This window comes from Chelonoidis abingdonii, chromosome 3 (genome assembly GCF_003597395.2).
Source record: "Chelonoidis abingdonii isolate Lonesome George chromosome 3, CheloAbing_2.0, whole genome shotgun sequence".
Classification (NCBI taxonomy): domain Eukaryota; kingdom Metazoa; phylum Chordata; order Testudines; family Testudinidae; genus Chelonoidis; species Chelonoidis abingdonii.
Genome location: NC_133771.1, coordinates 71,845,592 through 71,872,064, shown reverse-complemented (window position 1 = coordinate 71,872,064; position 26,473 = coordinate 71,845,592). Strand labels below are relative to the sequence as shown.

At 42.6% G+C, this 26,473-nt stretch overlaps 1 protein-coding gene and 1 long non-coding RNA gene across 4 annotated transcripts in view; both read right to left on the bottom strand.

The window, feature by feature from the left end:
- Window positions 1–25,139, bottom strand: part of ANKRD6 (ankyrin repeat domain 6) — a 168,976-nt gene extending 143,837 nt beyond the window's left edge. For all 3 annotated transcript variants that reach the window (XM_075063837.1, XM_075063839.1, XM_075063838.1), the window contains exon 1: window positions 24,962–25,139. The gene's annotated coding sequence lies outside the window, so the exon portion shown is untranslated. The remainder of the gene's footprint in view (window positions 1–24,961) is intronic.
- Window positions 1–26,473, bottom strand: part of LOC142046567 (uncharacterized) — a 1,033,250-nt gene that overhangs the window by 946,845 nt on the left and 59,932 nt on the right. The window lies entirely within an intron of this gene.

The window sequence follows — 26,473 nt, the reverse complement described above, 5'->3', positions numbered from 1 at the left end:
GCAGGATCCCCTGGGAGGCTAATATGAGGGGGAAAGGAGTCCAGGAAAGCTGGCTGTATTTTAAAGAAGCCTTATTGAGGGTGCAGAACAAACCATCCCGATGTGGAAAAAGAATAGCAAACATGGCAGGTGACCAGACTGGCTTAACAGTGAAATCTTTGGTGAGCTTAAACTCAAAAAGGAAGCTTACAAGAAGCGGAAACTTGGTCACTATGACTAGGCAGGGGTATAAAAATATTGCTGGAGCATGCAGAGGTGTAATAAGGAAGACAAAACACAAATGGAGTTGCAGCTAGCAAGGGATGTGAAGGTAACAAGAAGGTGTTCTACAGATATGTTAGCAACAAGGAGGAGTCAGGGAAAGTGTGGGACCCTTAATGAATGGGGGAGGCAACCTAGTGATAGTGATGCGATAAAAAGCTGAAGTATCTCAATGCTTTTTTGCCTCCAGGTTCCTTCGCCAGACAGGGTCAGCTCCATACTGCTGTCCTGGGCCACCAGTATGAGGAGAGAGGTAAGCAGCCTTCAGTGCTGAAGAACAGGTAACGACTATTTAGAGAGATGGACATGCACAAGTCCATGAGTCCAGATCTAATGCAATCTGGAGAGTGTTGAGGGGAATTGGCTGATGTGATTAGCAGAGCCATTGGCCATTATCCCTGAAACTCATTGTGATCGCGGGAGGTCCCAGATGATTGTGAAAATGGAAAATATAGTGCTCATCTTTAAAAAGGGGAAGAACAACCACCCAGGGAACTAGAGACCTGTCAGGCTTACCTCAGTCCCTGGAAAAATCATAGAGCAGGTCCTCAAGGAATCCATTTTTGAAGCACTTGAAGGAAGGAAGGTGATCAGGGACAGTCAACATGGATTCACCAAAGGCAGGTCATGCCTGCCAATCTGATTGCCTTCTATGATGAGATAACTGCGCTCTGTGGATAGGGGGAAGCAGTGGATGTGATATATCTTCAGTTTAGCAAAGCTTTTGATAAGGTCTCCCCAGTATTCTTGCCAGCAAGTATAGATTGGATTAATGGACTATAAGGTGGATAGAAAGCTGGCTAGATGTCAGGCTCACAGGGTAGTGACCAATGGCTGATTGTAGCTGGCAGCCAGTATCAAGCGGATGCCCTAGGGGTTGGTCCTGGGCCAGTTTTGTTCAACATCTTTATGTAATGATCTGGGATGATGGAATTGGATGCACCCCTCAGCAAGTTTGCAGATGACACTAATCTTGGGGAGAGTGATATGCTGGAGCGTAGGGATAGAGGTCCAGAGTGACTAGACAAATTGTAGGATTGAGCTACAAGAAATCTGATGAGGTTCAACAAGGACAAGTGCAGAGTCTTACACTTAAGACGGAAGAATCCCATGCACCTCTACTGGCTGGGGACCAACTGGCTAAGCAGCAGTTCTGCAGAAAAGGACCCGGGGATTACAGTGGATGAGAAGCTGGATATGAGTCAGCAGTGTGCCCTTGTTGCCAAGAAGGCTAACAGAATATTGGGCTGTATTAGTAGAAGCACTGCCAACAGATCGAGGAAAGTGATTATTCCCCTTTATTCGGCACTGGTGAGGCCACATCTGGAGTATTGCGTCCAGTTTTGGGCCTCCACTACAGAAAGGATGTGGACAAATTGGAGAGAGTCCAGCAGAGGGCAATGAAAATGATCAGGGGGCTGGGGCACATGATTTATGAGGAGAGGCTGAGGGAACTGGGCTTGTTTAGTCTACAGAAGTAAAGAGTGAGGGAGGATTTTATAGCTGCCTTCAACTACCTGAAGGGGGATGGAGGCAAAGAGGATGGAGCTCAGCTGTTCTCAGTAGTGGCACATGACAGATAAATGAGCAAGCTGCAGTGGGGGAGGTCTGGGTTGGATATTAAGAAACACTATTTCACTAGGAGAGTGGTACTCAAATGTGTTACCTAGGGAAGTGGTGGAATCTCTGTCCTTAGAGATTTTTAAGACCTGGCTTGACAAAGCCCTGGCTGGGATAATTTAGTTGGTGTTGGTCTCGCTTTGAGCATGGAGTTGGACTAGATGACCTCCTGAGGTCTCTTCCAACCCTAATCTTCTATGATTCAAATAAAAAAAAGTAAATATAGCATTTGTTTAAAAGGAAGAATACCTTCCTTACCTGTTCAGTTATAAATAAATGGTTCCAATTCCAGTTATACAATGGCTGTAATTATAATTTTTTCATTCCAGCACTGGGTATTACGTATCTGTCTGGGTCAGCTGCTGCATTTTTAGCACAAAGCAGTATCAATACAATATATTCCTCACTTTAGATACCACAAAACATAGTGGCAAAAAAGCCCCTCAGGTAAAAGAATATTCACATTATGCAGAAAGTCAAGTACTTTGCCTACTGACTACCTACGCTTAATAAAAGCAGTCCAGCACATCACTACAGGAAATAGTGAAAGCATTATTTTTGTAGATATGCTAAGATTTTGTTGCACAACTGGCACATTAATTTTGTGTTCTAGATATACTACACATTATAAATCAAAAACGTTTGAAGACTATACATAACTCCTATATTCTTATTTCAGAGTTTAAATACATACTCAAAATAATTGCCAAATGACACGTTTTTCATATGTTATGGACAAAAATCGCATTTAATTACTTTGACAGAACTCCATTTACACTTCAAAAGATTTGTTTACAGCAAAAAAAATCTATTTAAAAAGCAGTAGCTTAACTATTTATTCTGGAATCTAACACAGAATATATGGCATAGTACCATACTTTCCAATTTTATATTTTCTAGATAAAAAAGATACAGTTGAAGCTGTGTTATCTGGCACTTTACCAACCAGAGAGCTCTATAACCTGGCATTTCTAATCTTTATAGAAAGTCCGGTTTATAGTCTGGTTGGTGCAGGGCCAGCAGGCTCTCTACCTGGCTCCACGTAGCCCCTCACAAGTGGCGACACATCCCTGCTACTCCTAGGCAGAGGCCTGGCTAGGTGGCTGTGTACGCCCCCTCTGCCCACAGGCGTTGCCCCTGCAGCTCACATTAGCTGTGGTTCCCAACCAATGAGAGCTGTGGAGCCAGCGCTCAGGGCGGGGAGGCAGCAAGCAGAACCAGTTGTCACGTCTCCATCTAGGAGCAGCAGGGAGAGGTCGACACTTGTGGGGAGCTGCCCAAGGTGAGTGCCCCTCCAATCCAGCACCCCAAAACCACTCCTTTGCCCCAACCCCCTTCCCTGAGCCCCCTCCTGCACCCAAACTCCCTCCCAGAGCGCTCGCCCCATACCCCCTCCTGCACACCAACCTCACACCCAAACTCCGTCCTCTTAGTTAACTAGAATTTTTCCCTTACCAGCACCTTCCATCCTCCCAACATGGCAGATAAAAAAACTGCTCATTTTTGATATCTTAAGTTGTATATAGAAGGCTTGAAATTTTGGTTTTGTTTCAATTTAAAATACAAAGTTTTCCTTTTTATGTTTTCCTAGAAATATTAGGAAAGTGAAATCTTGTCTTCCTTTCTCGTTATTGAGAGTGCGAAACAGGGAGGGAAATTAGGAAAATGTATCTGTATTTACCTGAAAATTTCCTCTCTTTGAATAAGGTCCACATATCTATTACAATGAGTACTTCAGCATGCTTACAAGCCTGGGGGTAGAACTAGACCTGTCAGTCTCTGGCAGCAGGAGACTACTCTGACTCCTGTTCCCTCCAGCTGAGATAATTTCCACAGCAGGTATAATTCAAATCTACTTTCCTAATTTAGATTGTGTTAAATATACTTTGAGGAAAAAGAGAACAATTTATTTTACTGCAGAACATGGTAACTAATGGTGAACTAATGGCCATGTAGCTGACATGACTAAGCTGTGCTGCAATTATCAATGCTCCTGAAGACTGGACTTTGATGCTTTAGTGAAGGAAGAATATTTCTTGAATTAATTTAAGGAACAAATGTCATGACAGTTGCAAGAACTACCTGTCTGAATTAAAAATACAAATTACCCCTTTTGACCAGAACCATTAGGCACAAATTCTCTTGTAAGTTGCTCCAATTAAGGAGGAGAAATTGGTGATGATGGAGTCAGGTGTTTCTTTGATGCAATCCTGTTTACTTACAAAGAATATACATAAAGTCCTGTTTCCATGAACACTGCAGGAAATGACCAAAAAGAGACAGTTTCTTTGCTCACAGTTCCAATCCCCTTTTCCAGTTAGCCCAAAATCACTCTCAGATTTTCTCAGGGCCACATTCCCAGTGCTCATTCTGAATGCATCCTTAGCTTTAGTCTGCCCCTTCTCTGCCAACTTGTCTGGTATTTTTCCTGCTTCTCTCTTCACAAAACAATAGTCAGAGAAACTCCTCTGCTCACATGTGCCAGGCAGGTGCCTTTGTCTTTGGCAGTGATGTGTGCCTGTGTTTGGGGTACAGGCCACTATTATTTCAGCTCTCTGGTTCCATAAAGGACACAGGTGTTTCTTACAACGATCTTAAATGAAGGGCGGCAGTTACACCCAACCTACATCACCACAGACACACCTTCTCCCCCATCTCAGCTTTGCCCACTTGTCCTGGTTGAGCTTACAGTGGTGACACCCTAAACATCCATCTCAGGCAAAGGCCAAAGCACATCAACAGCAATGCACCCCTGTAAGGTAAGGGCTTTTCCTGTAGCCATGTTGTAAGGGCTGAGGTCCTTTGTCTGCAGCCATATTAGGAGAGCAGAAACCAGAAAGTCACATCCTCACATTCCATCTAAATCACATTAAAACAATGTAATATCGGGCTGTTAAAAAGGCGATCCTGTCCTAATAGTACACACCATCACCAGATAAAGAAACAGATCTTAAGATGGTTAAAGAAGACTTTGTTTGATGGCATCCTTTCTGGCAGGAAATCACTTAGCAACAAGTTGTGGTTGTGAAATCCCTACTTCTTTATTGTTTTGTCTTTATGGTCTCCATTTCTCCATTGTTTACCTGTATGGTCTCTGTCTGGCTCTTTGATTGTTTCTGTCTGCTACATAACTAATTTTGCTAGGTGTAAATCAATTAAGATGGTGGGGTATGATTGGTTAAAGAACTATTTTACAACATGTTAGGATTGGTGAGTAATATTTTAGTAAAATGATTGGTTAAGTATAGCTAAGCAGGACTCAATTTCACTACATAAATTCAAGTATCAGAGGGGTAACCATGTTAGTCTGTATCCACAAAAACAACGAGGAGTTTGGTGGCACCTTAAATACTAACAGATTTATTTGGGCATAAGCTTTCGTGGGTAAAAAACCCACTTCTTCAGATGCATGGCATATAAACTGGAGTCCAAAAAGGAGGAGACCAGAAGAAGAACAACAAGAAGGAAAGAAAGACCCGAAAGAAGAACTCACAAGATCAAAGCTGCTAAGAATCCTGCATGACTGTGACGTGCAGCAACCAGAATCCAGACAAGACTGACCTTACCTGGCCAACAGGTAAAGTCCACCTGCAGGAGGAGGACTGGTGAGCATACACATACTAAACATACAGTGCTATTCTGCTTGGTAATTTTTAATAAATAGAGGATAAGGATATTACTGTGTAAGGCTTTTTCACTGGTAAAAGGTCTTGCAAACCCACAGAAGAGTATACCCTGAGCCCTAAGAATTGGGCAAGGGTAGGTATTTAAATTAACCAGATTACACCTTGGGAAAAGCTAGGTGCCTTTCGCCTGGAGCCCTAGGAACTGGGGAAAGGTGGTGGTACCTAAATTAGCAAGATTACACCTTGAGCCCACAGAAGGGTAAAGGTGGATGCCCTAGCGTGTGTGTAACAGAGAATTTTGTGTGGGTAACAACCCATTGGTGTCCCCACAAGATACTGCTGTCTTAAACAAACCTCCTTTGCAATGTAAGCATCACATTTTCCCCAACAGAATTTTTCTCTAATCTTGAACAAGGTTTTTACAACTTCAAAATGTCCAGCAGTTTTAAAGTCATGACAATCAAAGGACCTTTTTCAATGAATCTAATACAACCAACTGGTACTTGAACTCATCACCCACCAGTTTTTTCCACATCTCCTACAAGAAGCTCCAGAGAAGGAAGATCTGATTGAGCAGTTGGCCACTGTGGAGGCAGAAAAAACTGCTGGGAACTTCAGGAGGTTGGACATTTCCCTCTGCCAGTGACAGACAAGTCAGGGCCTGCTCCCAAGTGGCCCATTGTAACAAATCTGTGGACCTTAGCATGAAGAAGAAACTTTTTGGATGAGTCAAAAATACATAGCAGCAGCTTTTTCAGTCATTAATTAGAGGGGCAATGATGGTAAGTTCTTAACAAAATGAGTTTTTCTCCAAATGTTTCTGTTAAATAGGAGCTAACAGAAACAAAAAAATAGAGAGAGTTTTTAAATAATGGAATAAAAATCACTTCTCCTTTTAAGGTTTCTTTTCTTTGACCCTTACAATGTCACATAATCCTACTAGTTCTCCAGTTTTCTATAGTCTTCCAGGATACTGTTACACCTTCAAGAATGGAGTTTGAAAGATAAGTTTATTAAATTTAGTTCTAACCTTTGAGGAACTTACTTCCAAAGTGTGGTAGAACTTGCCAATGTAACAGGCACTCACTTCTCTCAGCTGCCTGAAAACACTCGACACTCAAGTGCCCCGACCTGTTTTTAAAATAACTCGCATTTCTATGCTTACATAATACTTCACACATCTATGAACAAAAACAAATACATTTACTACATATATTACATTTTTCCATTTGCATTTCACATCCATTGCACCATTCGCCTTTCTCCCTGGACTAAATCCATTAATCCTTCTTGATTTATCCAGACCAGAGCATAAGGAGGTGTCACAAGACAATAATTAACAACTTCTCCCCCCTACACAAAAGAAGGCAACAAAAGACTTAGTAACAAAGATTTAGTGCCTCAGTGAAAAGCTCTGATTTTACAAGATTCATCACAAACAAAGTCCTTTATTCAGTATCAGTCTTGGCATTTTTGTCTCTCTCTCACACACAGACACTCTCTGGAATGTGTTGCAGACTACTGAGCGAGAAAGAGGATAATTAGTGAAACAGCAGAAAAAAAGTGAAAAAAAGCAGTTCTGAACTCAATCCTGCACCTACTGTAGCGAATGGGATTTCTGCTATTGATACCAACGTGGACAATGGTGATATAGTCTACTTAGATTTTCAGAAAGCCTTTGACAAGGTCCTTCACCAAAGGCTCTTAAGCAAAGTAAACTGTCATGGGATAAGAGGGAAGGTCCTCTCATGGACTGGTAACTGGTTAAAAGATAGGAAACAAAGGGTAGGAATAAATGGTCAGTTTTCAGAAATGCAAAGAGGTGCATAGTGATGTCCCCCACGAGTCTGTACAGGGACCAGTACTATTCAACATATCCATAAATGATCTGGAAATGGGTTAATAATGAGGTGGCAAAATTTGAGATGATACAAAACTACTCAAGATATTAAGTCCCAGGCAGACTGCAAAGAGTTACAAAGGGATCTCACAAAACTGGGTGACTGGGTGACAAAATGGCAGATGAAATTCAATGTTGATAAATGCAAAGTAATGCACATTGGAAAACATAATCCGAACTATACATATAAAATGAATTGAACTAAATTAACTGTTACCACTCAAGAAAGAGATCTTGGATTCATTGTGAATAGTTCTCTGAAAACATCCACTCACTGCAGCAGCAGCCAAAAAAAACTAACAGAATATGAAGAAAGTGATAGATAATAAGATAGAAAATATATTGCCGTTATATAAATCCATTGTACACCCACATCTTGAATACTGTGTGCAGATGTGACCACTCCATCTCAGAAAAGATATATTGGAATTGGAAAAGGTACAGAAAATGGCAACAAAAATGAGGAGAGATTAATAAGACTGGGACTTTTCAGCTTGGAAAAGAGACAACTAAGGGGGGGATATGATAGAGGTCTATAAAATCAGACTGGCGTGAAGAAAGTAAATAAGGAAGTGTTATTTACTCCCTATAATTTAAGAAATAGGGGTCACCAAATGAAGTTAATAGACAGCAGGTTTAAAACAACCAAAAGGAAGTATTTCTTCACACAATGCACAGTCAACCTGTGGAGCTCTTTGTTAGAGGATGTTGTGAAGGCCAAGACTATAACAGAGTTCAAAAAAGAACTAGATAAACTCATGGAGGATAGTCCATCAATGGCTATTACCCAGGATGGGCAGGGATGGTGTCCCTAGCCTGTTTCAATGGGCAACAGAGGATGGATCACTTGATGATTACCTGTTCTGTTCATTCCCTCTGAAGCACCTGGCATTGGCCACTGTTGGAAGACAGGATACTGGGCTAGATGGATCTTTGATCTGACCCAGTATGGCCGTTCTTATATTCTTATGTTACAGAATTGCTAAAAGGTCTTTTTCTGCAAACATTCGATAATGCTGATCTAGAAATTATCTAGTGAAGTGACTGAACGGTGGGCTCTACTATTATAATTTCAGGGAGACTAGAACTTGGACTCAATAGATTTAAGGAGTTGGACCAGGGTGAAAGTAGAAATAAGGCTTACCGGTACAGGGCTGGGTTGGGGTCGGCTCTGGCCCCCAGAAGGGGCAGGGCCTCGGGCGGAACGGGCAGGGATGGGAGGGTCAGAGCCAGCCCTGGTCCGCCCTGTACTGGTAAGCGCCCTCCCCCTCCCCCACTGGGGTAGCAGCAGCAGCCAGGGGCTCCTGCAGCAGTTTAAAGGGCCCTGGGCTCGGCCGCCATTACCATCCCGGGTCCTTTAAACTGCTGCTGGAGCTCCCGGCTGCCGCTGCTACCCCAGGGCTCTGGTTGCAGGGCTCCAGGGGCTATTTAAAGGGCCCATGACTCCCCTGCTTCTACCGCCCCAGCCCTTTAAATAGCCCCTGGAGCCCTGGGGTAATGGTGGCGGGGCTCCAGCGACTATTTAAAGGGCCCAGGGCATAGAGGCAGCAGGAGCCCCAGGCCTTTATATAACCCCTAGAGCCCTGCCACTACTCCAGAGCTCCAGCAACAGGGCTCTGGCAGCAATTTAAAGGGCCTGGGGCTCAAGTTGCTGCTGGGAGCCCCGGCCCTTTAAATTGCCACCTGGGAAAGCCGGGCCGCCCCAGTACGGCACATCGGCTCTTGCCAGTACGCTGTACTGGGGCGAACCGGCTTACTTTAACCTCTGAATGGGACCTAAAAAACTTCTCTCAATTTCCTTAGGAAAATAATCTCCTTGAGGAGGTCTGTCCTCTTTTCCAGGACTGTATGTTGATTTAAAAAACAAAAATAAAAAACCCTGTACTTCTGAAAGCCATGGGAATATGTATCTTTCTTGTCTCCCAGAAACCTCAAGCTATCATCATTCAGAACTGTACTTTTTAAGACAAGCCTGATCAAAAGCCCATTGAGGTCGATGGAAAAACTCCCACTGATTTCAGTAGGCTTAGGACTGGGGCCATAGAGCCAAAAGGAACAAGATGTTTCTACCAGGTCAAATACAACGGCTGAATTTTAAAGAGAAGTGGATAACTGTGTAACCCTTCTGCCTGTCTGAGTTGGCAACAACAAGGGCTGGGTTCAGTATCTAGGGGTTCCATTTCAATAACACAATGCAAAATCGGCTCAAGCTCTCACCCAGTGACCTGGGACAATTACATACCATTGGGGCACCTCTAAGAGGCATGTGCAAATGGAGATCATAAGAAAGATACCTTGGCCAAATCTAAGGGGATTTTTGTGGGGCAGCTAAAGACGCTACTCTGACCCCTGCAGTATCCCTTTGCCAAATTTCAAGTTTCTGCTCCAAGATACTAAAGTCCTTCAAATAAACTATACAGGAAACTTTTAACATTAACCAAACTACCTATGTTCACCAACCCACATTCTCTGAGACAGCTGAGCCACTTTTGGTTAAAACTTTCAAAAAAAATTAGCCAGAGGCAGAAAGCAAATATGGGAAATTTCAGCCCAAATTATTAAAGTTTGGCAAAGCTATAAACAACCGAAAACAGAAGCTTACAATGAAAAGCGTTAGGCAACCTCAGCTACAGGTGTTGCTGCTATTTCTACCTGTAGTGATCTCTTCAAGTCTCCTCTTCCAGCAGTTGACAGCAGGGCCGGTGCAAGGATGTTTTGCGCCCTAGGCGAAACTTCCACCTTGCACCACCCCCTTCCGCGCCCCCGCCCTGAGGCACCCCCCCTCCACGGTAGCTCCCCCTATCTGCCCTGAGGTACCCCCTCCCCCAGGGCAGCTCCCCACCCTCCACCCTGAGACACCCACCCCGCCCCAGCTCACCCCTGCTCTGTGCACGAGCACCCCGAGCACACCCTCGCTGCTTCACTTCTCCCGCCTCCCAGGCTTGCGGCGCCAGTCAGCTTAAGTGACGCAAGCCTGGGAGATGGGAGAAGTGAAACAGCCTGGCATGCTGGGGAGGAGGCAGGGCAGGGGTGAGCTGGGGCAGGGAGTTCTCCTGGTGCCACTCCCCCGCTTACTTGCTGCAGGCAGGCCTCCCCGTGCTCCCCTGCCCCAGTTCCCTCTGCCTAAATGCTGGCGGCGACAGGGGCGGCCGAAGATCCGGCCGCTGTGGTTGCTGCCAAAGAAAATGGCGCCCCCAAATCCCAGCACCCTAGGAGACCGTCTAGTTCGCCTAAATTGTTGCACTGGCCCTGGTTGACAGGCATAAATTAAGTGAGTGAATGAGAGACCATGCATTTCACACTGTTTTTCTTTAACTCTTCAAGTTTTATCCAACTCCCTTTCCTGCAGGGCTCAAATAAAGCTCAGTTAATTTCAGCCTACATCTTGGGCTCATTTCACCTGCATTTAACCAACCTTCCCTAGACTAGGCAAGAGGGCTTATTGACATAGCTGTTCATACATTCGTGGGATTGCATAACAGTTATGTTCTCAAGTGAGCAGACTCTTCATACTTCTCAAAAATACTTAAAATCCATTACATATAATGGTTTTCCCAAAGCAGTTTTCAATAGATTTGAGGTCTGGGCAGAAATGCACATGCCTTGTTCAGCCTACTGTTGTGAAACCTATTAAACCACCTAAACATAGTGGGTTATGCAAAAATCTCTACTTTTAGCAAAGTAGGCAGAACAGCTAAAATAAACTGATTTACAATTTTAGTTCTCACAGAACAATTAAAGACAAGATTGCAAGGAGTGCCATATACCAAAGTCCTCGACATTTTTTTACTTCCTCTAAAATTTGGAATTAAAATCTCTGCTGGTGCATTTCTCTCTCTCTCTACATATATGCATTTATAGTGCACTCATCTGCACATTTGCAAAAGTCTATATACATGTAACTCAAGCAAGATCTAATTATATAATTTGTGTGCATGCACATGCACTTAAAAAATTAAACATACTATCCTGAAGTAGAATAAAAATATTTTTACAGTCAGATACCACCATAATTATTTTTTTCTTTTCTTCATAAATTAAGCCAGCTATTTTAATGCATTTTTACATTCAAAATGCCCCTTAGGTTCTATGAAGACACATACTGACACATGAGCTAGATCTGCATAAATGCAAATTTCTGTTTTGTTGTCTGGGTTTGGGAAAGTTTGGGGCTGGGGTGGGATGGTATATGCAACACTGTCCAAGGAATTTAGTTCATTACAATATTTTTGCTTCATCAAGATGTACTAGAATGATTACATTATATAGGTAACATTTGCTGATTCTGAAAGTATGCCCTAATGAGCCCAGAATCGAGGTTCCACAGTATAGGCGATGCACTTATTTCAGAAGACAATCTTGATGCATGGGTGAATAATCTTGCTAACAGAAAAAGTTTTGAAGAATTATATCTACTAAAGGCCTTAAGTTGCATTGATCTGCCCCACATTGTGTTCCTCTTGTATCTTTCAAATGGAATTAGTGAAGCTTAAATCATTTGCAACAGTCTTTTCAAACTCTGTACCTTACAAATGCCTTGGACGCCAGGCATTATGGGAGGTTCCTAACCACACACAAGACACTTTGTGATATTACTGACCTGTCTTTTGACCTCTCAACAAACATTTTAAATATCCTTAGCCCAACTATAAAGGAACAATGTATCATTAAATTGTTAAAAGAACCTGACTGTTTCTGCATTGCAGTGAACAATTAAAGGTCTTAGGAGGCTTACTTTGGAAAAACCTAGTTTCAGGGAGTTTAAAAAACAACAACAAATAATCAGTTTTAAATGTAAACTGCAAAGCCTAAATGAAAACTCAAGCACAGATTTTTGTGCTAAATAATTACACTTTGTCCTTACATGGCACTCCAGAGATCTCAACGTTCTTTATACAAGTTGGTATTATTATCCCCAACAGATGAGAAAATTGGAGAGAGATTAAGTGACTTGCCTTGTGACTGGTCACAAAGAAAGTCTGGAGTACAGCCTGGAGTACAAACCAAATCTCGGCTGCAAGTTCCATGTTCTAACCACTTCCCTCAGCACTCAGCAGGACACAGAGGGCATTCAGCATTTTTAATTTTAATTCCTAAAATATTATTTCTCCTCCACACTAATTCTCTAGTATAGCCTGATTTGCCACATGGAGGTCTTAGTACCAGAAGATTTTGAAGTGATGAAAATTAAGTTTTAACTTTTAAAACTTCCTTTTCTGTAGAACTCCCCCAGCTTAGGGAGCATTGAGAGCATAAGTCAGTGCTGAATTCATTTTTCATCTTGGTTTTGTAGTTCACCTTTAAGAGATCATGCTGGGACAAAACATACATGGTCTTACCCTAGGACCAACAACTTTTTTGAAAGCTCAGTTTCTACACATGCAAAAATCAATTTAACTGAGTTGCCCTCCTGCAAATAGCTCTATGACTCTCTGATGAGAAACTACCATAAATTCCCCCGTTCCTTTTATCTTTTTGACACTATTTATTAAACCAATCTTTCCCCCATTAAGAGTGGCCATCTGTAGACCTGGTATTTGCGGTTTTCTAGGACTGCACGTCAGTGAAGCTCACACATAATTTTGCCTAATGGAACTCTGCTTAGTTCAAAAAACAAAAACATAACAACACACACACACACAAAATACCCTCACATTAAGCATTCAGAACCTTCAGATACAGGCACTTGAATACATTTCAGAATGATTAATTGTGATATACAACATATTCAAAAGCAAAAGGTGATGGATAAAAAGCCATCAGCCATCATTTATACTGGATCACTCCATATAAACTTATGATTTCTTGACCACGTACATGCATGTCAGACTTACTACAAGAGACAGCCGTTGATATAAAAATCATAAAAATTGAGAGATGGAAAAAAACGATTAAATCATCTAGTCTATTCTTCTGATAATGTTGGATATACTCCTCAGACAGACAAATAGCAAACTTAAGAGCTTTGGATTGGAAATCTGAACTACCCAAAATTTATGAAAAGATGGCAAATTTAATTTGTAATGGGACAGTAAAACCCCAGTATGATGCCGTTTTAATTTTATTTTATTTCACAGAAAAACATTATAAAAAAAATTAAAACAAAATTGAGTGTGCCAGAAAACTAATTTTAACACGAATGGCACACATCTTGCTTCTGATCTTAAGCAATTATCTGACTATTGTATGTAAAAGCTAGCAGATTCACAATTAAGAGTGAGAAATTCACCATATTTCTTTCAATCTGTGTGTGAGTACTGTATATACTCTTGTCTACTTCCTTAATTCAACCTGGTGCCTTTAGACATTGGAAAAGGGGGAACATTCACTGAATTGTAAATTTTGTTTTAGTTTTTTTTCCCCTTGGTCCATTGTAAACAATGTTACAATCTCTCATAGTGACAGGGCCTAGATAGGACTCTGATAGGCACACTATAAATGCCTAAGTTAGATACACCTTAAACACCATGTGCTCTGCATGTATCATGTGACAATCCTGCCAGCTGTACAAACAAACAAACGAAAAGTTAGGTAGATGTTACAAAAGGTCAAATCTTACTTCAAATGAGTTATAATGAGTGTTGCATAGGAATTACCTGCAGGTAATGTTACAGAGACCCAAAGAAAATACTGTTGGACGTAACTTCTGTTACTAATGTGAATCTACAAAAGCATGCCATCTGCTATGCTGCAATATGACACCTAATCAAGTAGAATGAAAATCTGCGGTGCCAACAGGAACTCAGCATAAATAAAACATCATCACTAATGGGCAAGTCATTTTAGGAGATAATGGCTAAACTTTTTCCTCAGAAACTGAGATTCTTTTCCAAACTGATATCCCCAAAAAAGGAGTAATCTCATGTCTCATAAACTCATAGACTTTAAGGTCAGACAGGACATTATGATCATCTAGTCTGACCTCCTGCATAATGCAGGCCACAGAATCTCACCCATCCACTTCAATAACAAACCCCTAACCTATGTCTGAGTTATTGAAGTCCTCAAAATGTGGTTTAAAGACCTCAAGCTGCAGAGAATCCTCCAGCAAGTGACCCGTGCCCCATGCTGCTGAGAAAGGCGAAAAACCTCCAGGGTCAGTCCTGGTTTGAGAATATGTCCGAATAGTAACATACACAGGGCCCCATACTAAGACACATATGGAAGTGGAAACTCAGCAAATTTATACTCATGAATTTTCCTTCTAATTCTTCCATTGTGGAAGGAGAGGGTTGTGGAAGTGGCAAGAAATTCAGCACCCAACACCTGCAGTTCTGAGGGATATGCCAAAGGCAAGGGGTATCTGTGTTGGTCCCCGTGCTTCACATTACCACCCAACTCCTCCACCTCCTTTATCAACCCTTGAAGATACCTTGGCTCCAACAGAATCCAAGCTGCCACGGGCTCCATAGACTGTCATTACCCTGAAACCCCCAACGTTGGGGATTGGGGTCCCCTCCAGAGCACAGGATGAATCTGTATCAAATTTGCTGATCAAGTCTGCTATAACATGATGCTTTGCCACATACATATGGGAAAAAGAAGAATCTGGAGGAAAGTTGCTCTGATATGCAGGCCACATTATCACAGTTCTTGTAAAGTCAGCAACGCTGACTGTAAACACTGCATAGAGCAGACAATTTTAAGATATGCAGTTCATGCTCCAGGACCATTGCACCCTAACGTATCTCCATGTAGTCCCAGTCACACTACACGAGGAAGGAGTGTTACAACTGGTCATGAGCACCTGTGCTGCGGCTAACACATAAATGCCCTGAGACTTCAGCATTCCTTGATCCAGGGACCCCAACGTGGTGCCCACGGGCGCCATGGCGCCCACAGGGGCATCTTAATGTGCCCGCATCCTGACCCCCAGGAGAGCACCTGCCGAAATGCCGCAGCAGCGTTTTGGCACGGACGCCTCTCGATGACAACGCTTGTCACCGACAAGCGATGTCATCGAGAGGCGTCACCCCGAATTTCGGCAGCGACACCTCTCGATGACGTCATTTGTCAACTGCAAGCGACATCATCGAGAGGCGTCCCCACCGAAATGCCGCCGAAATTGGGCGGCATTTCGGCGGGTGCTCCACCGCCGCAGTAGTCCTTCGGCTGGCGCCCACCAGCCAAAAAGGTTGGGGACCTCTGCCTTGACCCTTTACCTCTACTATTGGAAGGAACCAGATCAAGAAGAGAGCTCATCTACACTGTAAACATCTAGAATGGTGTTGCAACACAACAGTATTCCAATATGGCTAAAATACAGTTTGGTGATGTGGTATAAAGAAGATTAAATCATATACCTGGACTGTGTCTCGGCTTCGGACCTTTTCAACTGTAACATGATTCAGGAACATTCTGGTTTTGACCTATCAATCACAGAAGACTGAACTATGTTTTACCTGTATTGGTACAGTACTGCTTTATCACCAGTTCCCACCAAAATAGTAGATTTCATAATACATAGATGGGACATTGGGCAGAGGAAGTATGGAGAAAGGAAAGGGACTTCTAGGTTCTCCTTTTCTTTGCTTTGCTTCCAACTGTCTCATTTCTGCTTGGTTGGCTATAGGCCTGATGGGGGAGGACAGCAGGTTAAAAAAGAAAATAATAATAAATAATTCCATTGTGTTACTTTTGTTTTACATCCCTACATATGTTAGAATCAGTAATCAAATGAGATCTTAGATTTTATTTTTATCCTGTTAACTAATCCAGTTATTGTAATGTATTGTGCACAGTTTACAGGTATGTCCCTATTCAACATTTCCATTAAGAAAGCACATTAAGATTGTTTACCATGCAAGGCTATTTCAGTCAGGCTCTCCTAGGGTGACCAGCTGTCCCGATTTTAGAGGGACAGTGCCAATTTATAGGTCTTTTTCTTATATAGGCTTATATATATTACCCTCCACCCTCTGTCCCGATTTTTCACACTTGCTGTCTGGTCACCCTCGGCTCTCCTGATCAGACCTTGAATAACATTACCATTAAAACCAAGTCCCTCTCCTGCTGATTAATGAACTTCTGGAACAGGTCAGCTCAGCTAAATTTTTCATTAAGCTCAACCTGTGAGAAGCATACAATCTGGTTCACAGCCAGGAGGTAAAACAATGTTCCACACTCAGTACAGCCACTATGAATACCTTTGACCTTTCCATTGCCCTGGCTACATTCTAACACTTTGTGAATGACATTTTTAAGGACATTCTAGGCCAGTTTGTTGTAATCTACTTGGATGATATTCTCAGCTTCTCCAAGAACCCAGCACTGGACAACCACACATCCAACAGGTACTGGAGTGCCTCAGGGCAAATGGCTTATGTGCAAAACCTGAAAAGTATGAGTTTGACCACACCACCAACTTCCTGAGTTATATCATCTTGCCTGATGGGATTAGTATGGAGCCCCAGAAGGTCTCCATCATCATAAGTTAGTGGCCACATATGAAAAGTTTGGTTTAATTAACTTGACTAGCATCCCAGGGGGACTCAGTGGAAGGGATACAATCCACTTCTACAAAGCACCATTCTATGCCTTAACTACGAGAGCATCCTCTCTCTTCCTGCAAATCACTGCCCCAGTCACTCTACCCCTTTCAACTTCTGCAACAAATGAGGCAGTGGTCCTACAAGCTTAATTCTGGCAAATCTTTACCTTTGAGTGCTTCACTTTGCAACCTTAATGTTCTCTTAATGTAGTTGTTTTGGATGCAATAACTAGACAGACTGGAGGGGACAAGAAAAGAAAAGGAGGAAGCTAGAAAAGAGTTTGTTACAGTGATTAAGTGAGAGATTATGCCCCTAAGAGCTCCCCAGTGTCAACTGGCAGAGGGTCCACTATACAATAACTTGGATGCACTCGCTATCCCACATTGTCATAGTATGTACCTAAAGGGTGTCATGTGAGGTACCATATGTAAAGTGGTGACATGCTAATCCCAAAAAATCATTGTGTGATATATGTATGGGTTATGTATAAAGAATTAGGTATATGTACTGGAAATATGTTCTTAAAATACACCTTGGAGACAGTGCATAAATGCAGTCATCCCTAGACCAAGGAATGTAGATTTACCTGTCTGACTGGCTTGATTACAAGTTGAGGACAACTGAAGTACAATTACATATAAGGTAAACAAAACAATCAAGCTAAGAAGCAACAGAGGAAACAATTTAGTGAGCATAGCAGGTGTCCAAGTCTGCGCTCTTGGGAAGTCTTCCTGGCTCTTGAGACAAGATAATGGACGTGGGAAAATATGAAGGGGAGGAAAAGGACACTCCTAGTTACACAAAGGGACAAAGGGAACAGCCCCCTCTGAGTATAGGAAGGATGGCCCCGTCAGCCTGAAGGGCAGGAACTGCTGATAACTTGCTGTAAGTGACAAATGGCTTTAAGTTATAAAACTATAAACTTGCTATAATTAAGTTTTAGGCACTAGAAAGCATTTTTGTATATAAACAAACCTGTCTCTTTTTCTCTTTTAGTATCACTTAAATCCCTGTTCTTTGTTAATAAAAACTTATTCTTAGTTTTACTATAAAGCACCTCAGTGTTATATTGACCAAGTGTGAGCTTCAGTTAACTGACAGGCTGGTGTGTGCTGTGTCTTCCTGGAGGCAGGCACTTAATTTCTGTGAGTGTCCCATGAGTGACTGGACACTAGGGAGACAGCAACACCTCTGGGGAACTCAGGAACTGGGGTTCACGGATTACCTTGCCTTGCAGGTAACAAACATGGGCAGACTCTTGAAGAAGTTATGAGTGAGGCAAAGAGGAAGGGAGCTGGCACAGAGTCTAATCTCCAGTAAAACTCACATTTGCTAAAGCAGAGGGGTAACAGTGGCTTAGAGTTCTGAGTGTCCAATGCAGATCATCACAGAGAACAGCAAGATGAGAATAGTTTTATTATTAGGAACAGCAAATAAATAATAAAAAGTCCCACATTTCAAATGGTTTCAAGCATTAATCTCTAACTTCAAATGTTTATGAACTAAATCCACCATGTTGCAATTCAGCAACCATCAAAAAAGATGGTAACAATAACACTTTCACAATTCACAAAACCCAGATGGTTGAAGTAACTTGTGCAAGGGCAATAGTAAGTCAGTGACAGAGTTGGGAACAGAATTTGTCTCTGGGTATCACCATAATTAGAACCGGTTTGAAGAACTATAAAAACACTTTCAGGAAAAATAACATTTTCTAAGCAGAGGTTCATTAGTTTAAGACAAAAAGTTAATCTGTATTTGTATTCTTTTTATCCAACTGTGCTGGGCACCAATAATTAGAGAATATCAATTTTATATGGATAACACTTTTTTTTAAAACTATATTACACAAAATTATGAAGCTAGAGCCAAAATTCCTGCTCATGCGTATTTTCACTGCATAGTACCTAAAGTTCCAGTTACTAAATGCATTACATATGAACTTGAATAAAAGTTCTAAGTCATTCTTTAATTATTGCAAAATCGATAGCAACTGGCTCATATAAGGAATGATACGGATTTCAACAGGCAGAAAGTAAAGTATTTCTTTTCATAATAACATCAAGATAGCTTGGCCTAATCCCAATAAAATATCCAGATTTAATTCCTGTAGAAAATGTCAAAGTCATTAGTTGCTTTAACATGTTTTATTTTTAATTTAACTTGGTGACTGAAAAAGTATTAATTTTAGGGAGGCAAACCAAACTTCAACTAAGTATTTTGCTACAATGTGCAAACCATCTTAGACGTCAAGGGCTTTCACTATTATTCATTTCTGTCTCAGCCACTCCTTATTTTATTAAGCCTTTAAACACTAAAGAAGTGAAAACAAAGACTTAGAGTTCTGTTCTGTATCAGCTCCAAACAGATTCTGAAGATTAAGAACATTTTGAAGAATTAAACAGATTTCAGCAATAAATGCAGTTGTTTCAGAGTTTCTCCTCCATCTCATGTCATGACTCATCCTTGGCTTTAAGTTTTAGCTTGAGTTTCACTGGAGCCAAACACAAGAGAGGCACAAAAACTAATTTTAATTCCATGTGAATTCCAGCAAATTCTGGAGTGCAACGTAAATTAGCTTCACATATAACCTATGCATGTCAGTCCTGTTTTATTTATTCCACCTTGGCACCAAAGCAGTGGAAGTGTTCAGTAGCTAACCCCAGGCAGCTGAGTATGATATACATTTTTTGTAATTATTCAAATAGTTCTACACGCAGCTTACACAGTATATCTTGTATGAACAAATCCACACTATCTTGGACTTGGTTGTAAAATGTCTTCAAATAACTCTTGGAGCCAGAGAACATGTATACTTTTATCTCCTTTAAGGAGAGTTGGCTCACACCTGTGCTTAATCAGCTTCCTCCCAGCTGATGCCAGTGACATGTTTGATATATTGAACTTGTGTTATTTAGAAAAAATAAAACTGAAGCCCTGAAGAAAGAAGGACTTGAATCCTGTGGAGAATGTTCTTTGGTGCACATAGTGCACAGTTAGTCTGCAGCATACACCTACTTTCTTACTGCCCACTCTCTTCCAGCTGCAATTATATTTCTTCTCTTCAGAGCTGGATGATTTTGGACAAGCCACACATATGCCTTCTCCTTCCCCTTCCGTAAATATAGAGAACTAAAATTACTTATTTCCATTTTTATTTGCCCAGAGAAATTACAACCCATTTATCCTTAAAAAGGAAATATCACTAGGCTCATTCCACAAGTGAAATAAGGCATCTCATCTGTGGTTTTAAATAAAGTATTGCCTCTGGTTAGATGTTAATCTGATATACCTCTAAGGAAAGATATAGCTATAGGCTCTCTGGAAGTTCATCTGAAGTCCTCACTGTTGATGGAAAAATAAGGAATTGAAGATTTGAATAGAATAGAAATAAATAAAAATTTAGCACTCACTTATTTTGCATTCAAGTATTTCAAAGTTGTTCAATTAAGTGTCACAACATCCTTACAAAGTCGATAAACATTATTGTTTCTGTTTTACTGAGTTAGGTTATGTCCACACACCAACCTATATCAGCAACACTTACATCACTCGGGATGTGAATATTCCACCCCCAAGCAACATAAAAGTTACATCAACATAAGTGCTCATGTTCATAGTGCTGTCAGCGGGAGAGCTTCTCTCCCTAACATCGCTACTGCCACTCATTTAGGTGGTTTTATGTCGTGGATGGGAGAGCTCTCTCCCATTGGCATAGAGCAGCTACACAAGTGATCTTAGAGCAGCACAGCTGCACTGGTACAGGTGTGCCACTGTAAATTTGCTAGTGTAGACGTGGCCTAACTTTGAATTAGGCACAGTAGGTTCAGACCTTCAGTGTTGCCTGTGTAAAGTCTGAAGGACCTAAGACAATATCATATACAGAGAAGTATCTAGTAAAGTTTTGTTTGTTTTTAGAACAACCATAATTAGTCTTCTGCAGTGTTGTTGTAGCAGTGTCAGTGCCAGGTTTTTAGGCAAGATGGGTGAGATAATGTATTCTATCGGACCAACTTCTGCTGGTGAGAGACAAGCTTAAACATAGATCTTCTTCAGGTCTGAGAAATGTAGCGTCACAGCTAAACAGAAGATGGAAGAGACTGTTTAGCATACGTAGTTTACCTTGAATGGTCCTTCAAAACATGTTTAGGGCCCTTCATTTTCAGTTTTTATTTTATTTTTCCAAGGATTTATCAGTGTTTACCTCAAAAAACAGGTGAAAATCAGTGCAAAAATATTAATATTTTATGGGTAAATATTGGGGTTTATTTCGGTGGACAGGAAGAAAGGAGAAAAGAGTACTCAGGACAGGACAGGAAGAAAGGGGAAAAGATTAATGCTTTTAATTCCGTTCAGTGTGGTTTGCTGCAGAACTAAAACAGAACTCCAAACACAATGCTACCTCTGACTTTAAGAAAACAATCTCTCTCTAAGCCCCAAATAAAACTTTTCATTTGACTAACAGTTTACAGTTGTAGACTTAGAACTATTAGCCTATAAATATTTATATTTAATAATTGGGACATCATTTGCAACGCATACACTCAACTTCATCCTTTTTTCCTGTTTTTTTTTTTTAAAAACCTTTCAAATACGTCTTGTGTTCTGAAATGTATTCTGATACAGCTTTTCATTTTCTTCTCATTTTAGTGTGTCAAATCTTTAAATCATTATCTGCTAACCGCCTGATATCTGTATGTGGTGGGCATGAGATTCATCAATATGTTCAGATGCACATGCACTTCAGAGCTAGTGTGCATGCCTGTTAGTTTAGGGCGAGTATCTTCTAGACTAATACATAGTGTGATGGGGCAAGGCCAGATGGCTACAGTAAAGTAATGAGGAACAGGTATGTTAGCCCCAGGCTAAACAAATCTTTGGTACCATGGTAACCAAATGGAAGTTGCTCCAGGTTAATCAAGACACTTGGGGCCAATTAAGATCCTTCTAGAAGGCAGTGGAGATAGCTACATTGATTGGGACACCTGAAGCCAATCAAGGGCTAGCTAGAACTAGTTAGAAGCCTCTCAGTTAGTCAGTGAGGTGTGTGTGAGAGAGGAGCTGAGAGGGTGTGCTGCTGGAGGATTGAGGAGGACAAGCATTATCAGACACCAGGAGGAAGGTCCTGTGGTGAGGATAAAGAAGGTGTTTGGAGGAGGCCATGGGGAAGTAGCCCACGGAGTTGTAGCTCTCATGCAGCTATTACAGGAGGTACTATAGACAGCTGTGATCCATGGGGCCCTGGGCTGGAACCTGGAGTAGAAGGTGGGCCCAGGTTCCTCCCTGAAACCTCCCAACTCCTGATCAGACACAGGAGGAGTTGACCCAGACTGTGGGTTCCATCAGAAGGGAAGATTACTGAGGTGAGCAAATCCTCCAATAAGCGCAGGACCCACCCAGGTAGAGGAGGAACTTTGTCACAAGAGCCTTACTTCAACAGGCTGCTTTGCATATACACACAAACAAATGTATCATCATAATACATATCTCATGCAATGTACTGTATTTTCCTAATAAAACAAGTTATTTATATATATTTGAATACTACAAAAGTAGGCTAAAAATCAGAAAAAAATGAACAACATGTTTTGGGAAATAACATGGGCAGAGTCTTGAAGTTGTGAGTGAGGCAAAGAGGAAGGGAGCTGGCACAGAGTCTAAACTCCAGTAAAACTCACATTTGCTAAAGCAGAGGGGTAACAGTGGCTTACAGTTCTGGGTGTCCAGTGCAGATCATCACAGAGAACAGCAAGATTAGGAACAGCCAAAAAATAAATTTGAATCCCAAATTTCAAATGGTTTAAAGCATTAATCTCAGACTTCAGTGAGAAACAGCAGAGCTGGAATTAATTTGTAAACTTGACACCATCAAATTAGGCCTGAATACAGACTGGGAGTGGCTGGGTCACTGCAAAAAATAATTTTCCCTCTGTTGAAACTCACATCTTCCTGTCAACTGTTGGGAATGGGCCACATCCACCCTGATTGAATTCACCTTGTCAATTCCCCCCAGTAAGACAACTCCCATCTTTTCATGTGCTGTATATTTATACCTGCCCACTGTATTTTTCACTCCATGCAGCTGATGAAGTGGGTTATAGCCCACAAAAGCTTATGCCCAAATAAATTTATTAGTCTCTAATAGCCACAAGCAAAGTAAATGGCACTCCACCCAGATGCAACCTTCTTAGGATCGGGGTCTAAAACAGACCACCCTCGTGTATGTGTTAAGTCTGCTCTTCTGTGGAATATATCACAGCCATTGGCAAATTCTTCTCTATTTGAAGATGAATTTAAATAAATTTAAGGGGCTTCTACCTATTAAAGACCAATATGTACATTTGTCAACATCTGAATAGCTTTACAGGTAACTGGAGTGAAACACACTAATCTTCCTTTCTGCAAGATACTTATTGAAAATTGCTTCTTATCATCTGCCCCCCACCATCACTTTCCTTCAGAAGGAAGCAAATTCAGCACCAACCTACATGCACTTGTCAAGTGTTGTCTGTGAATGATTATAAGCCATTTTATATAAATCTAAATAATCCATTCACAAATAACTTGAAATACAGATACTCTTTAAGACAGAACTCAGCCAATGCTTCCTGCTCTGATATCTGCACTAAATCACAGTATGCTAAATGTTTACTATGTTACTGTTGGCAATAAAATGAATGGTGCAAGACAATGGCACTCCAGATCATCCATTGATGGAAACTGCATATATTCAGTTATAGCTGAACATACTGTAATCATAAGGTGTTAAATCTATGGGAGCAGTTTTTATTAGATGTCAAGAAAAGGATGGATGACTTTGGGCCAGATTTCCATTTCTGGATAGAGACCACTATAAGAGCTTGAAATACTGACATTAAAGCTACTTAAGCCCTGATCCTGCAACCAGACCCTCTATCTCTGCGGAGCTGCAATGATTTCATGAGGACTTTGCACAGGCATCATGGTCACTCACCTTCAGAGATCCAGTTGCAGGATCAGGACTCAGTAAGGAAATGCATCCAAAATTATGCTACTATTTAAACATTGCAGATAGTAAAGCCTCACTCTGTCATATCCCTGGCATAACATAAATAATTTTATAATATTAAGCATCAACTGGCTCCAAGCTCACTCCCATCCAGACACTTACTTACAACATTCAGTAGGAAAACCTCCCTCACAATTCATATCAACCTTTGATTTTGTTCCATGCCTCCAGGCAGCCTAAATCACATCCCAAACCAAACACCGCTATGACTGAGGCAAATAAGGGCTTTCATAATGAGTGGCGCTGATAAAACATGGTGTAGTAACAAATACTACATCTAGAGCACAGAGTATTTATCAGAGACACCGTGCCAGAGAAAGGAGTTGGGGGAGAGATCACCCAACTATCTTCCCGCGGGGCTGGAGAATGTAGATCCGTGTCCAGCTACCATGAAGAAACACCTTTCTGTCCTGACTGCCTGTTTACAAAGAGCACCTCCCATCGCCGCTGTCTCAGAGGAAGGAGAGTGTAGCCAGCTGGGGCCCCATCCTGCAGTCCTCCTAACTCAAATCCAACTCCTACTAGAGACTAGCCACTGGGAGCGGGGCTCGAGTCCCCACTGCGGAACTTCGCCCCCGGGGGAGTCGAGACCGGGTTCTCCCCACGACACGGAAACTAACTCCCGCTTTCCCCAAGGAAGGGACGCGGCTCGGCTGCTCTCCCAGGGAGGCGACGGAGCCAGTCCAGCGGCTCCTCGCTCTCCGGGTTGTGCTGAGGGAAAAGTAGCCCTGGAGGGAAGGGCCGAGCCGCTGCTGCATTAACGCCCAGCGCCCCACGCCCTCCACTTGTTTACAAGCGAGGACCAAGTCCCGTGAAAGGCGCTCGGGCAGGGGGGATCAGGCTGCAATCCAGCTCCGTTAGCAGAGGGGTCATGTAGACACCTGCCGAGCTAGCAGTGCCACCACACGCGGTCTCTCAGCCCAGCCCCTGCTGGGGAAAGGGCCCCCCCGCAGGGAGAGTCACTCTTAGCTAGTAAATGGGGGTGGGGGGCGCACGCAAAAAAAACAACTCCTACCTTCTCCTCTGGCTCCCGGGAGCAGGCGGCGCGCTAGCCCCGCCTGCGAGTCCAGTGCGGCCAGGCCGTGCACTGGGGGTTTCCTGCTTCGTCCCCCGCCCTCCTCGGGGACCTCTCCGCTTGCTCCTCGCAGCTCCCTCGGGACGGCGTGAAGTTCCTGCGAGCTCTTGCTCAGATTCCCTCCGCAGGTAACTGCCCCCCCCTCCCCCCATTGCTTTCTGCAGCAGCGACACCCAGCGGCCGCCGAGGGTGGGTGGGAGCGAGGCGGCTCTCATAGACTTGAGGGGGGAAGGGAGGGGACCCACTGACCACAACCATGGCGGGGGGATGACATTTCAACAGGGAAAAAAAAAGTGTTGAGAAACCCTTCCAGTTCCCGACCGGCTACACCCACTACCCCAGACAGACTTATAATAGACAATCTGCAGCTACGTCTGCACTGGCACCCATGAACACAGTTACCAGACCACGTACCTGCTCAGGCATGCTCCCCACACACACACGTTGTGGTAGTGTACTGGAGTGCATTAGTCACTCCTGACTGTGTCTGGGGATTAGCTCTGCCAGGTCAACACTCCTTTCTCCAATTGCACTCAGTCACTCTCCCTGGGACTCCACTGCTCCCTCTTCATGGCTTCACTGTAGTTTCCCCTTTTGGGGGTGGGGGCAATGCTTTCTCCATCTCTCAGGACCAATGTTTCAGGCAGTCTTCTCATTCACTGCCCCTTAAGGGTGCCACTTCCCCAGGGGCTGGCAAGGGAACCCAGTCCAGGGACCTTACAACAAGCAGTCAAGGTCTGCACAATCCTGAACCTTACTAGCATACCCCTAGACTGCTTCCCACCTTGCCCTCTCTCTCCCCCTGAGAACAATTGCTGCAGTCTCACACTGTGCTGTTCACTGCTACTGGGCTTTAACAGACCCCTCCTATTCCTGTCCAGCTGAGCCTTGTCCCTAATTCACAGAATATCAGGGTTGGAAGGGACCTCAGGAGGTCGTCTAGTCCAACCTCCTGCTCAAAGCAGAACCAGTCCCCAGACAGATTTTTTCCCCAGAACCCTAAATGGCCCCCTCAAAGATTGAACTCACAATGCTGGATTTGGCAGGCCAATTCTCAAACCACTGCTATCCCTTGGTTAGTCCCCCACTCTCTGGCTCTTTCCCCCAGGTGCAGTATTGGTGGTTAATTGACCCACCTGTCCACCTTAACCCTTTAGGCCTTGTGTGGGGTGGACACCCCATCACAGCTGGACACAGGCATGATGCTGTGTACACACATATACCTTCATCCACACTGCACTGTTGTTACGCAATGTTAGTGCTACCATTTCAGGAGTGATATACCAGGTTTTATGCATCACAGGGAGACACTTAGGAACTAGTTTGTTGTGCATTGTTAGTACTATCTCCCACCTTCACACATTAGTCAATGGTAGTGTAGAACTGATAAATGAAATTGTTTTTAATTGTTCACTTTATTAATGTAACTTCTGTTCACCATTCACTACACTA